The sequence below is a fragment of the Moschus berezovskii genome, chromosome 6 (genome assembly GCF_049115385.1).
Source record: "Moschus berezovskii isolate FMDL1 chromosome 6, NW_MosBer_1.0, whole genome shotgun sequence".
In the NCBI taxonomy this organism is placed as follows: Eukaryota; Metazoa; Chordata; class Mammalia; order Artiodactyla; family Moschidae; genus Moschus; species Moschus berezovskii.
In genome coordinates this window covers 59,578,756-59,595,559 of record NC_142465.1, presented here as the reverse complement: position 1 = coordinate 59,595,559, position 16,804 = coordinate 59,578,756, and positions in this window count along the sequence as shown.

Sequence of the window (16,804 nt, the reverse complement as noted above, 5' to 3'; positions counted from 1 at the left end):
TCTGTGGTTAGTACAACTCAGCCCCAGTGCTCTTTTCAGTTTTCCTGTTGTTTTTTTCTCTCCCTCTGGCAAGTGTGAGACTTTCTTATCTTGAGTGCTGGCAAGGGCAATGACTCACCGATAAAAAGTAATAGAGGTGCTAAGCTGTCAGTTTTAACATCCAAGGACAAGAATGAAAGCTAAACACTCAGTACTTGCTTTATCATTACAATGAATGACACAGTTTGTGTAAGTGTGAACTGTGAAAAGGGGAAAGAGATAAGGCAGAGGAGGAAGAAAAGCACAAAAATCCCCAGATAATGATGCCAAGAAGCAAATGTTGCTGTACTCTGTAACCTAAACCATATCTTTTCCCATTCATTAAGGCATTTTAGAAGAAATAGATAACCTCCCTTTTCTCACAAAAAATGCCATGCTTTGCTTAAAGAGCAGGAGAATAAAATCTTACTTTGCAAAACCCCTCCAAGGAACATGTCTGAACTCTTTAGAAAATATTTAGAAAAATGAAGATAGCCACCCATCTGTTTCTCTCAGTTGGCCAACTGTATGATTTTGCTTGAATTGAAAACAAACAGTGTTATCTGCATGGTCATTCAACTATAAATTAAACATATGCTGGCTTTTATTTTACTTATTTCTCAAGTCACCCTCTAGGAATAATATGTGCTCTGAGGAAAACTCCTGTGGTGGGTGAAGCTGGGGTTCCCTGGAAATGACCACAGTGGATGCTAGATCTGCTGGGAGCTGGGAGCCCTGGAATGGGGGTTGGGGATGGGTGAAGGCTCAGGGCAGCGGTGACCCTCAGATTGTCTTCAATGGTGAGTGTCCTTCCCCAGCTCAGACCTTTCTGCTCTTTAAGTTTCTCCACTCATTTAAGGACCTCAGGATATTTTCTCTTCTTCTTCCAAACATGTTCCATGTATTTCTCTAGCTGATAGCAATAAGACTCCCCTGAGGATCTCAACACATAGGTAATAACCTACCTGGTCAGAAGTGCAGAAATCCAAATGCTTGGGAATTTGTTACAGAGGACACAAGGTGGTCAGCAGTCTGACACTGAGGTCAGAAACCCTATAATCTTGGTTGACTGAACAACTCTATACTTCATTTTCTTTACCTGTAAAACAGGGTGAAGAATGATACATGCTACACTATGAAGTCCCTGATAGATTCTAGTTCCTATTACTTAACTCTCAAATTGTTGTTTTCTTTTCATTATTCGGGGAGATAAAGTGAGTTAACCACAAAAACATTCTCCTGCTGGGATTATTGACTGATGGAATGTTGGAATTAAATAAACCCTCAAGTATTTGTCCTAAAGTAAGAGGAAAAGAATGAATGCTAAGATGGAAAAAAAAGCATTTTATAACTTTTATATCAGACCTTTAATCTGTGTATTAAAACAGCATACTATACAGATCCTGAGATTTCTTAACAGGAATTTTATGCCATTTCAAAGTTACTAACTCAATTTGTTATGATTTATGCCATGAGGTCAAAAAGAATGATTAGGCATATTTACTAAAAATATTCCCATCTCCCAGGAACTTTTCTGCAGAATATTTTTCTACCACTTCTTAGATGAACAGTTGGCTACAGACTCTTCTAAGAATTAATTTGCATTTCCAAACCAGGAGAGGGCTCATAAATGAGGTTCTTATTGCTTTTATTTATGGTTTCATTCTCTTGTATGTTGGATATTTATGCAGACCTGATTATCAAATTATTAAGGTCACTTTGTCATGAATAATCTCACAATCAGGTCCCTTGCATTGAAAATTTTGCTTCTGTTCCTAAATCTCAGGATCACTATTAAGTGACAGAATTCACAATATCATTCTGCCTAAGTATTTTCAGATAGAGAATGAGAAGGATTTTTGGCTGTATGGGGTTTGTTTCAACGTGACATGTACTCTTGTTACACTGAAGGCAGGACAAATACTTTCCTGCTAAAATTTCAAGTTTTTAGCCCAGAGCTTTACACATTTCTATTATGTTTAAACACACATACAAAAGGATTTCCAGGGAAATACTGACATAGAGCATGAAGAAGCTTTCAAGGGCACCTTGCTTATCTGCTTGCCCCGGGCACAACCTTGTCTGTAGAAGGCAGCCTCCTCCACTCCCACAGCAGTGATTTCAGACTTGAACAACTTTTTCAGTCTGAACATTCCTCTTTAGAGCCCAGTTAAATGAATTCCTCCTGCTCTTTTGCTGCCGTCTGAGCTTTTCTACTTCTTCTGGGAAAAACAGAAATGATTGCCAGAAATATTCCTTAGCCTTTTTTCTCTGGAGGTTAAATAATTGCAGTTTTTTAAAATTTAATTTTTATACAATTTTATATTGGAATGTAGTTGATTGACAATGTTGTATTAGTTTCAGGTGTACAGCAAGTGATTCAATTATACATATACCTGAATCTATTATTTTTCAACTTATTTTCCCATTTGGGCTATTATAGAATATTGAGAAGAGTTCCCTGTGTTGTATAGTAGGTCCTTGTTGTCTGTTTTAAATATAGCAGTGTGTATACATCAATCCCAAACACCCAATCTTTCCGTGCCCCCTGCTTCTCCCCTGTTAACCATAAATTCATTCTCTAAGTCTGTGAGTCTGTTTCTGTTTTGTAAATAAGTTCATTTGTATCACTTTTGGTAGATTCTGCATGTAAGTGATATCATATGATGTTTGTTTTTCTCTGTCTCACTTAGTTTGATAATGTCCAGGTCCATACATGTTGTGCAAATGGCACTATTTCATTCTTTTTAATGGCTGAGTAATGTTCCATTCGGAGAAGGCAATGGCAAGCCACTCCAGTACTATTGCCTAGAAAATCCCATGGATGGAGGAGCCTGGTAGGCTGCAGTCCGTGGGGTCGCTGAGGGTCAGACTTGACTGAGCGACTTCACTTTCACTTTTCACTTTCACACCTTGGAGAAGGAAATGGCAACCCACTCCAGTGTTCTTGCCTGGAGAATCCCAGGGACGGGGGAGCCTGGTGGGCTTCCGTCTATGGGGTCACACAGAGTTGGACACGACTGAAGTGACTTAGCAGCAGCAGCAGCAATGTTCCATTATATATACATACCACATCTTCTTTATCCATTCATTTGTTGATGGACATTTAGGTTGCTTCCATGTCATGGATATTGTAATCAGCATTCCTGGAGAAGGAAATGACAGCCCACTCCAATATTCTCGCCTGGAGAATTCCATGGACAGAAGAGCTTGGCAGGCTACAATCCATGGGGTTGCAAAGAGTCGGACACAGCTGAGCACGCACACACACTGCTTTTCACTGGCATCAGAAGAAGTAAGGGTTTCCCTTAGTGCTCAGGACAAGCAGGGAAACCTGCCTAGTAATTCTTGAAGTTGATCAATTGCAGTCACTCCCTATCCTTTCCTTCATTCCTTCTTCCTTCCTTTCTTCATTGATCCAAGTTTGGGATGCATAAATCAGTCTTTATACAGATGTGTGAATTAGTCACTTAAGGTTCTGATTTGTAAAGATTGATATCCCTGCCTTTTTGTCAGTGTGATGCTTGAGATCTCACTGTTAGAGATTAACTGTATGTACGCAGGCGTGACTGTATGCCTAAAGTTCTCTTCTGTAATGTTGATACATTCCCGCTTCCACGTATATTGCATAAAGTGGCATTGGCATTTAGGGTCGGTCTTCTCTAAAACTATATATGGCTTGTGGGAGACCACGTGTGATTAGTAGTCAGAAGAGGAGAAATGATGTATAAAGGGAAACAGGCTTTCTTTACAATTTTGTCTAGTGCTGTACAAATTAGGGGAACCATGAATGGAATACATGTGATCCAAGAAAGCCAGAGAAATAAAATGTTAATACTAGAGATTATGGTTTAATTGTTGAGAAACAATCGTTCTTCTACCTGTGGTAGCAGAATTCTCTTTAGTTTTTGGTTTATTAGCTAATGCTAATTATTATGCTCTTCTAACAACTCTTGTACAGGATAAGGAGAAAATTTTTTTAAGTGTCTCAAATTGGCTAGTTTTGAATTCTGGTTTTCCCGAAAGCCCTTTGAAAATAGGTTACCCTCTAAAATCCATTGCTCCAGGATAACTCAGTCTTCCTTTAGGGGACTCTGCCCAAGCCCTTTCACTGCTGACTGAGTTAGCTAGTTTCTCACAGTCAATAACTTATAACCCAATTCAAGTTATAAGGTAGTAACTTTTACTATGTTAATTTATACTTATTAAGCCATCTATCACCATGACAAATGATTTTATTATAAATAATATAGTACCATGAAAATGAACTTACTGACGTTCTGATAAAAATCTACATTTTCTAATATTGTAAGAGAAAATGCTAGAGATACAAGATACCCAGTGTTGAAAGTTGTGAATTAATTATTTTTAATGATTTAAGGGGTTTCATGCATGATTTAAAAATAATTTATTTAGAAGTATGTTGATTTTTTTCAGATATTTCTTAAATATGTTATTAAAACTAAAATTTATCTGAGTAGTTTGTCCTAGAACATTGAATTATTTAGTGTAGTGGTAAAATTTTTAAAATCCAAGATATATCTTCCCAAGAGAATTTTGGACAAAACTTTTATTTCACCTAGTAAAAGTACACAGAGGAAGTTAATGGAAACATACTATTTAGAGATTAAGTACTAATGGGTCTGTTTCAAAAGGATTCTATAGCATTAGAAGTTGATGACCATTTTCATTGAAGTTTGTGATTATTCATTGAAAGTCCTATGCATGTGAAGGGAACAATAAAATGTAGTGTATCTTTTTCCTTGTTACTTTGGATCTTTTCCTATAGTGTTAGTGACAGTAAGTGCTAAATGTTTCAAGGTGAAGGTAGGATTCTCCATCTTGTTAGTTTCTCAGTTCAGTCAGTCAGTCAGTTCAGTTGCTCAGTCGTGTCCGAATCTTTGCGACCCCATGAATCACAGCACGCCAGGCCTCCCTGTCCATCACCAACTCCCGGAGTTCCCTCAAACTCATGTCCATCGAGTCGGTGATGCCATCCAGCCATCTCATTCTCTGTCGTCCCCTTCTCCTCCCACCCTCAGTCACCCCCAGCATCAGAGTCTTTTCCAATGATTCAACTCGTCGCATGAAGTGGCCAAAGTATTGCAGTTTCAGCTTTAGCATTAGTCCTTCCAATGAACACCCAGGATTGATCTCCTATAGAATGGACTGGTTGGATCTCCTATAGTTGACTTATTGTGATCCAAAATGAAAATGTTAGAAACACAATTATGCATAATATGAACATACTGATTGCAGTCACAAAAGCTCCTCCTAAAAGTTTTCCCCTAGGCAAAAAAAAAATAAAAAAAAAAAAAAAACAGTTTCTATAAAATCACTCAAATGTAGCATGCTTGACTCCATTAAAAATGAATGAAATATCCTAATATAATCTATGTTTGGGAACTCAGATGTGTTTTATATGTGTAGGTCTGAAGTTAAGGGCATTTAGCTTCTTGAAATTCTGGTATTTAAATGAATAAAAGGAGGTTTGGGTCATAGAATCTTTAAAATAGCATCTTTTATTTTCATTAGCTCTAAAACTTTATATTGAATGTGATTCATCTGTCTGCCATATAGCAGGCATAGGATTCAACGAAACAATTAATAGATAATAGTGTTTTTTTCCAAGGGTGATCAGTGTAACTCTAGCATCAGATACAGGGGAGGCTTATTAACATTAGGACTGTCTAGACATTTCCCAACTTATTGGGCTTCCCTGGTGGCTCAGACAGTAAAGAATCCATCTGCAGTGCAGGAAACCTGAGTTCGATTCCTGGGTTGGGAAGATCCCCTGGAGAAGGGAACAGCTACCCACTCTAGTATTCTTGCCTGGAGAACTCCATGGACAGAGGAGCCTGGTAGGCTACATCTAGTCCATGGGGTCACAGAGAGTCACACAACTGAGCGGCTTTCACTTTCACCTTATTTAATCAGAAGTTCTTTTTTTTTTTTTTTTCCTACAGATGGATTCTGTTCTCTCTTCCTACCATCCTCTGTCAAATGTAGACGAATCTTTTTTTTTTTCTAAATTGGAGGATAATTTCTTTACAATATTGTTGTGTTGGTTTCTGCCATACATCAATATGAATCGGCCACAAACATACATATGTTCCCTCCTTCTTGACCCTCCCTCCCACCATATCCCACCCTCCAGGTAGTCATGGAGCACCAGGTTTGAGCTCTCTGCATCATACAGCAAATTCCCACCAAGTATCTTAAGGAGTACAGACAATATGATTCTATTCTGAGTGATCAAATTTGCCTCGGACTAGTATGAAAATTTTGGAAAAAGAGGTGTACTTTCCCATATGTTACATGGATAAGGAGAATACATTCTGTAGTGCCAAGCAATAGATATTTAGATGATAAAGAATAATAAAAAAATACGCTGCTATACAAATTTGTATGATTAGCCAGGACTAGAATACCAGATATCCCAACACGCCACGCTATTCAATTGTCCATGCTAATGACAAATCAAGAAGTGCTTAAATGAAAGTTGTGGAAAATCCAGAGATCAGGAAATTTCTGAGTATATTTCTCTCGCAGAACTTGTCAGAGGATATGTGACTCTGTGTTTGTGTGTGTTGGCTTCTTCCCCATGATGGGAGCTCCTTGAGTCTTTGAGGCCCTAGACAGAGTGACGGTGACCCCGGAACACCCATCTTTGCTGGTAGCACAACCTGCCCCCTAGTCACTTATTCCTCCTAGACTCTTTCTCTGACAGCTTACAACCTACCTCCCCCATCAGGAAGTCCCGTCAGCTGTGTTTTCAGGATGTGTGTGCTTCTCACTAGTCTCAGCGCCTCCACTCCCACTCGCCTGTTCCAGCCATCATCCTCTCTCACCTGGATTCATGGAAGAGCTTCCTACTCATCTCTGATGCCACTCTTGCATTCCTATAATGAATTCTCCACAGAGCCGCTCAAATCTTCATTTTAAACATAAACAAAATTCCTCTCCTCTCTTGCTCAAATTCCTCTCATGGTTTTTCTCACACTTGGAATGAAATCCAGAGTCTTCACTGTGGTTCATGAGGTGCCACAGAATCTGCTTTCTTCTCCAACCTCCCACCACTCTGCTGACCTGATCCACTCTTCCTCTGGCAACACCATGCTTGCTTCCTTCCCTTCCTTTCATTTCTGGAACACACCAAGCTTATTCTCACCCGAGGATGGTTTCAGCTGCTGTTCACTGGACCGGGAACGTGCTTTCCTGATTACCCACTAGCTTGTTCTCCCCTCATTAAGGTCTCCACTCCAATTTCCCCTCCCAGAGAAACTTTTCTTACCACAGCTTCAAAGTAGCTTCCCTTCCCTCTCTGCCCTCAGGTAACTCTAGTCCTTACTGGACCTATTTTTCTTCTTTGAAATTACATAGTGTATGTGTGTATGTATATATATATACATATATATATATATATAATTTTTCCCGCTTACATTCTCCATCAGAAAGTAAGTCCTCTGGCTAAGTAGGAACTTGGTTCTGTTGACCACTGAAACTCCATGCTAGAACAAGGTCTGGCATGGCTTAATAATCAATCAGACTTCATTGAAGGTTTCTGCATCTCCAAAGCTATCACATAATCTGAGATGTGTATACCTGGCTGAATGGCTCAATGAATGACTATTAGAAACTTTGTGTTTCTGGTTGCAAATATTTCCCTTGAGCAGAATGTGTTCCCTGCAGTTGAGTGCTTTTCCCCTCTGTCTTCTTGATCTTATTCTCCCATCAGAACACACTTCTTTTCTCCTGTTTAGATGAAAGAAAACAAGGAGAAGGGTAGTTCCTATTAACTAAAAAGCAATTTGGGACTTATTTTATCCGGTAAAATAATCTGAAAATTAATGTTGCCCAATGGAAGGATATAGAGTGACATTTAGTTTATCATGAAACAAGTCAATATCAGAGATAACAGAGATTTAATAATGGGCATTTTTCATTTATTTCTCCTCTTCTTATACTATGTCATTGAGAACCCAAATACCCTATAAAAATCCACTTGTTATTGGTATTCTTCCTGGCACAATTTCAGATTTCTCATCAAGATTCTTAGAGGATACTGGTTTAGGTTTTAGAATCTAATAGCCTCACTGTCACATTTCTAAACATAAAGTCTTTATGGGACAAAAAATCTTTAGAACAAGAGTAATTGAAAAGCAGAGGAATCTTGGATAGTACAGTAGTCTTATGAAAGGTGTCTTTCTGTTAATACTCTAAGAATTATCTTGAAGTTATCATCTGCCACCACAGGGAGAGGAGTATGGCCTTTGCAAATCTTATCCAAAATATTTGGAAAGTGACATTAATGGTGAATGCAAATTAAATTTTAAAATGATGTTTCAATTCTCCCGTATCCTTAGAATCAGTCTGAGTTTAAGCTCACACTGGTAGACAACTGCTTCCCACATGTGAAGTACGGTTAAATTATACCAGTGATGTCATTGATGTGGAAAAAGTGCTGTGATTTTTAGTGATGGATATTTCACCACAGCTGTGAGCAATGTGTTCCATAAAGACTGGTATAATTCTCCCAGGAGCCATGTTAAAACCTTATTCTTGCAACTCTTTGGCAACATAATAATGATTAAAAATGAATGCGAAAGTCATTTACCCACAAGGTCAGTATTTTATGTATTTCCTAGTTAATAAGTAAGAGAAAAGGTTCCGATACTATTATACACGTGATATATTAGGCTAAAGTCCAGCATATGCTTTATTATTACTCAAGTGTGCAAATTAAAATAAGAAGGTGATCAAATACAGTAAGAGTGACTTTCTGGTTTGAAGTAAAAGTACATGGTGCCTTTGAACTTTAAATATTTGAAGAAAAATAGCTTGGGTCAAAGGTAGAACTAGATTTTTTGTTTTTATTTTATTTTATTTTTTTCTTTAAAAGCTTTAAGACTGCCTGCTCTTATTTTGGTTGGATTAAAGCAGATCTTTAGCATTACTGTAACCTGGGTCAGAGCCGGCCTGGAGGGGATGGCTGTGTGCCCAGCAGACCCACTCTGTGGGAACTGCCCTGGTGGCCTCTTCACAGGTGTCCTTCACCGAGCACAGTTCTCTCCTTGTGGGGTCTCAGTGATTCACCATTGAATTTTCACTGAAGAAAGAGAGTTTCTCAAAATGGGAAAAGGAAAGCAACACCCAGCAACTAAAAATGAGCAGCTGTATTTAGCACAAAGAAAGTGAAGTCATTCTTTATATCTGTCGTCCTTCACCTGTATGCCCACGTCAGACGTGACGTGACTTTGAACAGAAGCAAACCCTTGCTCAAGACAACTATCTGTCTGGGTCCTACTTGGCCACATTTTCAGAAGGACTATTTATTTGAATCATTGTAGAAATAAAGACTCCTGGGTTGGAGTTGTCTGGGGAGCGATGATTATCCAGGATGGTTGAAGGCTCAAGAGTCTGTATGGATAATGGTTTTGCATCTGTGTTCTGAGTGCATGTATTCTTGAGTTTGGAGAATGCACAAATCATTTCTGAATGATTTAGCACACTGAATCTAACCAAGTGCCTAGCACCTAGAACATGTTATGTTCTCAAAAAGAATGTGTGTGTGTTGAAATGAATACAAGGACAAAGAAGAAACTTATTAAGTGAGAAAGTGAAAATGATGCTGGGTATCAGGCCTGAAAAGTAGTATGTGGCTATTCTCAGAGAACTATAGAGAACTCTGAGCTGGAAGAACGAGGCTGTTGAGCACAGGAGGGATCAGTGTGGGTAATCAGGACTAATATGTGAAGTTTACAAAGTAAGTATATTGGATGCTTTCTAGAAGGTCCTCATAGTGTGGAAAAAGGGTGGCCTGACAGTTTATAGAAACCATGCATGACAGCACAGATTCCCCAATGGATGCATTTCTTCCTGTGGTAAGTCCCACCCAGGAACCCCTACCTCCCTGCACAGGACACTCTTGCCTTGTGACACCCGCTCCTTCCATTTTCCCTACCAGAGAGTACAGAAATCTTCAGAGCACCATGGATTGGCCTCCAGGCCTGGAAGATGTAAAATGGTTTCCAAAGACACTTAATTTGCAATCAGTAAGCAGCTCAGACATCCAGCTATTTTGGCTTAATTACGAAAAAAAGACCTTTGACAGCTGCAAGTGGAAAGTTCTTGGGATGGGACAGTCTTTAACAGCCCCAGATTTGGCAACCTTCAAAAAAAAAAAAAAAATACCGCCAGTTCTTAACTTTAAAACTAAGGATGTATTTATGTAACATTTAAACAACTGGTTGATTCAGTGAAACTCTCTCCAATTTATTTGGATGGCATGTAGATGAATTCATGCCATCCAATCACTTGTCATCTTCCAATCACTTGATTAATTCATCTTCCAATCACTTGTCAAGATGTTGCAAAAGTGGGCTGATTTCTGTTTCACACAGCTGAGATTTATGATATCATTAAAGAGCTAAGGTTCAGTGACTTTAAACTATGCTTGAATTATGACTTAAAACAATGTCTACTATTAATAATAGTAGGATATGAAGATTTGCTTTCAAACTTAGTGTGACTCTTTTTGGCTTTTATTTTAGTAACATGTTTATCAAGGATAAATAGGTGCTGAGTGCTCAAATATACTTTAACCATCTTTTTCTCTTATGCTTAGAAAACTACAACAGCCTCTTTATTTTGCATTTTATGATGCTAATCTCTTTCTTCCAATCTATCCTATACTGTTAAGGAAATCTCCTTAAATATTATTTAATAGTATAATTTTCCTCCTCAAAAAACTTCAACACTGTATGTGTGTGTGTACAAATCTCACTGTAGCCAATCTAAGTGAACATATGAAAAATAATAAAAGTATGGACAGATATACTTGAAAGTAATGAATATGGAACATTTGGTTGCATTTTAAAATTCTTGTTCCTTATCTGTGTTTTCGTTTTTTCTGCAGTGAGTATGTTGTGCCTATGCAAATTTTTTAAAATTTCCTTTCATATTTTTAAAGGTTTAATAATGCCCATTTCCTCGATTAAAAAAAGAAATAGAAAAAGTAGAAAAAGTGGAAAGTGTATAAGAAGAATGAAGAAAAATCCAAATACATTAGTAATCATGATCAGTATAAGTAAATTCAGTTCAGTTTCAGTTCAGTCACTCAGTCGTGTCCAACTCTTTGCGACCCCATGAATCACAGCACGCCAGGCCTCCCTGTCCATCACCAACTCCCGGAGTTCACTCAAACTCATGTCCATCGAGTCAGTGATGCCATCCAGCCATCTCATTCTCTGTCATCCCCATCTCCTCCCACCCCCAATCCCTCCCAGCATCAGACTCTTTTCCAGTGAGTAAATTAAGCTCCCCCAAAACAAATGTCAGATTGAATTTTAAAACAGAAAAAAAATTAGCTATTTTCTACTCACAGGATATAAAACGTTTGTATAAAGACAAAGTCAGAGAACATAAAGTGTTTATCAATTCAGTGGTAAACAAAGTTGATATTGTTATTTTATTATCATAAAAAATAAACTGGAAGTCAAGAGGCATTGCTAGGGTTGAAGACTTTAAGTCATCCTTAAGATATAACAGTATTGTTTTAAATGTACCTTATAATGTAGTCTGAAATTGTATTAATATTAGGAGATCAGTTCTTAGGGCTCAGTGCTCAGTTGTGTCCCACTCTTTGTGACCTGCCAGACTCCTCTGTCCTTGGAATTTTCCAGAACAGAATACTTGGGTGGGTTGCCATTTTCTCCTCTAGGGGATCTTTCTGACCTAGGGGTTGCACCTGTGGTTCCTGAGTCTCCTGTATTGGCAGCCAGATTCTTTACTACTGTGGCACTTGGGAAGCCCTTATACATTTCTCAGTAATTGATAAATCAAGCAAAATATAGAAGATCTGAACTGATCTGCCTCTTGAGAAACCTGTATGCAGGTCAGGAAGCAACAGTCAGAACTGGACATGGAACAACAGACTGGTTCCAAATAGGAAAAGGAGTACATCAAGGCTGTATATTGTCACCTTGCTTATTTAACTTATATGCAGAGTACATCATGAGGAACGCTGGGCTGGAAGAAGCACAGGCTGGAATCAAAATTGCTGGGAGAAATATCAATAACCTCAGATATGCAGATGACACTACCCTTATGGCAGAAAGTGAAGAGGAACTCAAAAGCCTCTTGATGAAAGTGAAAGAGGAGAGTGAAAAGGTTGGCTTGAAGCTCAACATTCAGAAAACAAAGATCATGTCATCTGGTCCCATCACTTCATGGGAAATAGATGGGAAAACAGTGGAAACAGTGTCAGACTTTATTTTTTTGGGCTCCAAAATCATTGCGGATGCTGATTGCAGCCATGAAATTAAAAGACGCTTACTCCTTGAAAGGGAAGTTATGACCAACCTAGATAGTATATTAAAAAGCAGAGACATTACTTTGCCAACCAAGGTCCGTCTAGTCAAGGCTATGGTTTTTCCCGTGGTCGTGTATGGATGTGAAAGTTGGACTGTGAAGAAAGCTGATTGCTGAAGAATTGATGCTTTTGAACTGTGGTGTTGGAGAAGACTCTTGAGAGTCCCTTATACTGCAAGGAGATCCAACCAGTTCATTCTAAAAGAGATCGATCCTGGGTGTTCATTGGAAGGACTGATGCTAAAGGTGAAAGTGCAATACTTTGGCCACCTCATGTGATGAGTTGACTCACTGGAAAAGACTCTGATGCTGGGAAAGGTTGGGGGCGGGAGGAGAAGGGGACGACGGAGAATGAGATGGCTGGATGGTATCACCGACTCTGTGGACATGAGTTTGAGTGAACTCTGGGAGTTGGTGATGGACAGGGAGGCCTGGCGTGCTGTGATTCATGGGGTCGCAGAGAATCGGACACGACTGAGCGACTGAACTGAACAATAATAACTTTTATACTATTTAACAGTATCAGAGAACATTTTACTCTATAACTGAATTTTTTAAGCACACAAGAGCATTATGAAAACTGACTACATTCTAAAGCTTAAAGATACTCTCAACAAATGTCAAAAGATTAATATCATATAGCTTATATTTCTTAAACACAATCCAGTGACGTTAGAAATCGATAAGTTTGAATCTAAGTTTCAAGCTCTTAAAACATGTAAGACACTTAAAAACACATTTGCAAAGAACTAATAGATTTAAAAATCATAATTAAAAAATATAAGTATTTAGAAATAAGTGATAACAAAAATATTTATAACAAAACTTTTGTTAGAAACTAAAGTAAATTTTGAAATGAGTTTTATCTCCTTAAATACTTTCATCAGAAGTAGGTTCAAAATTAGTGAGCTAGATTGTCCATCCAATAATACAAAGTTTGTTTAATAGTAGAAGTTAATTAATATAATTCACTATATTAACAGATTAAAGAAGAAAAAGTTTTTAATAACATTACTAAAAACAGTACAGAATTTGGCATTCATTCATGATAAAAGGTCTTAGCAGGCTTGGAATAAAATTGAACTTTCTTAACCTGAAAAAGGTCATACATAGAAATGTACAGTAAATGTCATACTCAATGTGAAATGTAAGAAGCATTTTGGTTTTTTTTAATAACCCAGAACAAGCCCAAGGTGCCCATTATCATTGCCTATAACCAGTAATAAATCATTGAATTTTGCAAGTTTAATATCAAAATAAAACACAATTCTATATCCACGTACCTGTAACAATCATGAAAGGTAGTTAAAATAGAAAAATAAATTTTTTTCTAGTATCTCCCAAATCAGCAGTAATAACTAATCACTACCATCAAAACACCTGTCAAAATTATGCACACCTTTTATGGAGAAAATTATAAGATTTTGTTGTAAGATATTAAATAAGACCTAAAGAGAAGGAAATGGCAGTCCACTCCAGTATTCTTGCCTGGAGAGTCCCATGGATAGAGTGGAGCCTTGCAGGCTACAGTCCGTGGGGTAGCAGAGTCAGACACAAAGAAAGCAACTTATCAAAGGCTTCCTAGGTGGTGCTAGTAGTGAAGAACAGCCTGCCAATGCAGGAGATATGAAAAGACACAAGTTAGATCCCTGAGTCAGGAAGATCCCCTGGAGGAGGGTGTGGCGACCCACTCCAGTATTCTTGCCTAGAGAATCCCTTGGACAGAGGAGTCTGGAGAGCTACGGTCCATAGGGTAGCAGAGAGTTGGGTGTGACTGAAGCAACTCAGCACGTAAGCAAGCAGAAACATACATACTATGTTTTCAGGTCCTGTATTGGGCTTTCCAGGTGGTTCTGTAGTAAAGAATCCACATGCCAATGCAGAAGACACAAAGGATGTTGGTCAGGAATATCCCCTGGTGCAGGGAATGGCAACCACTCCAGTATTCTTGCCTGGAGAATTCTATGGACAGAGAAGCCTGGCAAGTCGCAGAATTGGTCATGACTGAGTAACTAAGTGCCTAGCACCAGGTCCTGTATTGTAAAAAAGTGAATTGTCTCATTTTATTTAAAAATTCAAGGTAATTCTAACTTCCTTTTTTATGGACTTGAATACACTAATTCTGAAATATATATGGAAGATCTGAGATGATCAGTGTGGTGTTACTTGTTCAAACAGATGTTGACACAGTGTGTATTTTCATAGAAAAGGCAATTAGATCAGTTGGAACAAGGAAAGAAACTGGACAGATCCTTGTCTATTTGAAATTCAAGTTTTAGAAGAATAGGCATTGTAAATTAATGGGAAAAGAAAGAACAATGTAATAAATGATGCTGGGAAAAGTGATAATCTCTGTGGAAAAAATAAAATTGGAGCCCTATCTCATCATACACAAAAATTAGTTCCAGGTGGATTAAATGAAATGCAGTATTTAAACAACTACTTGGAGAAGACAATGTAACAGAGTATCTTTATATTCTGATGTTTGAATATGGAAGCATCTCTTAAGATATTTAATATCAATTTAAATTAAGTACTTCTGTCTAGCAAAAGATAATCTTAAATTAAAAGGGTAAAAGATAAGTTGAGGACTGGGACAAAATGTTTCCAACATTATGTCACTAAATGTCACTAGTCAAGGCAATGGTTTTTCCCGTGGTCATGTATGGATGTGAGAGTTGGACTGTGAAGAAAGCTGATCGCCGAAGAATCGATGCTTTTGAACTGTGGTGTTGGAGAAGACTCTTGAGAGTCCCTTATACTGCAAGGAGATCCAACCAGTCCATTCTAAAGGAGATCAATCCTGGATGTTCATTGGAGGGACTGATGCTAAAGCTGAAACTCCAATACTTTGGCCACCTCATGAGACGAGTTGACTCACTGGAAAAGACTCTGATGCTGGGAAAGGTTGGGGGCGGGAGGAGAAGGGGACGACGGAGAATGAGATGGCTGGATGGCATCACCGACTCTGTGGACATGAGTTTGAGTGTACTCCGGGAGTTGGTGATGGACAGGGAGGCCTGGCGTGCTGTGATTCATGGGGTCGCGGAGAGTCGGACACGACTGAGCAACTGAACTGAACTGAACTGAATATGTATAAGGGCTTTGCTCGTGTCTCAGTGGTAAAGAATCCACCTGCTAATGCATAAGACTCAGGTTCAATCCCTGGGTTGGGAAGGTCCCCTGGAGAAGGAAATGGTAACCCATTCCAGTATTCTTGCCTGGGAAATCCCTTGGACAGAAGAGCCTAGAGAGCTACAGTCCACAGGGTTGCAAAAGAGTCGACAGGACTTAGCAACTAAACAACAACAGCGAGTATGTATAAAGAACTCTTATGGCACAAGAAAGGCAGAGGGAAAAGTCAACAAAAGTTATCAAAAAGTTGGCAAAAGGCATGAATAACATTTCACAGAAGAGGAAACAAGAAAGACTCATAAGCATATGAAAGGTGATAAACATCATTAGTAATTACGTTCAGTTTGATATATGTATGTGTTAAACTACAGAGAGATATTTCATATGCATCAAACTGGCAAAGACTTTAAAAGTCAGAAAATACCAAATATTTACAGGCATATAGAATAGTGGTTGGCAAACTTTTTCTGTAAAGGGTGGATAGTAAGTATTTCAGACTCCGCAGGCCAGGAGGTCTCTTGTAAGGACTCAACTCTGCCATTGTTTCACAAAAGTAGTTGCAGACAGTATGTAACCTGTTGGTGGCTGTGTTCCAGTCAAGCTTTATTTACCAAAAAAAAAAAAAGAAAAAGTAGCAGACTTGATTTGTCACATGAGCCATAGATTTCACATCCTTGATGCACAAGAATGATAAAACACATGGGAGTGTACATTTTTGTAAACCTTTTGGAATTATCTACCAGAGAAATCCATGCCCAGTCCACTCCCACATATGTTACTGTAGAGGTACTCCAGCATGTGTACACCAGAGGCCTCTGAAAAAATGTTCATAATAGGATATTCATGATAAGAAAATGTTAGAGTCCTCTCAGATGTGTATCACCAATAACATGGAGACACATTTTTAAATTGTTTCAAAGAAATAGAGAATACGGATGAAGAGAAGGCAGAAAAGGCGGGAACAGATGCACCTCAAAACATAGTGCTGAGAAAAAGGAGCAGGTCACTGAGGAATGAAAGAGGCAACACACACACACATATTTTTCTTTCTTTTAGAATGTCATTCTAGGTGGCAAAAGTAAATTGAGTAGCCATAGAATGATCAATACAAAATGCAGGACTGTGTTCCCTTCTTGAGGGAGGGACAGAATGTAATAATCTAGGAAGGTCATACAAGGGCTTTTAAGTTACTGGTGCTTTTTTCTTCTTCAATCCAGCTGGTAGATTCTTTAGGCTATCTCTCATTTTATTATTTAAATACTAAATATATTTTCTAATA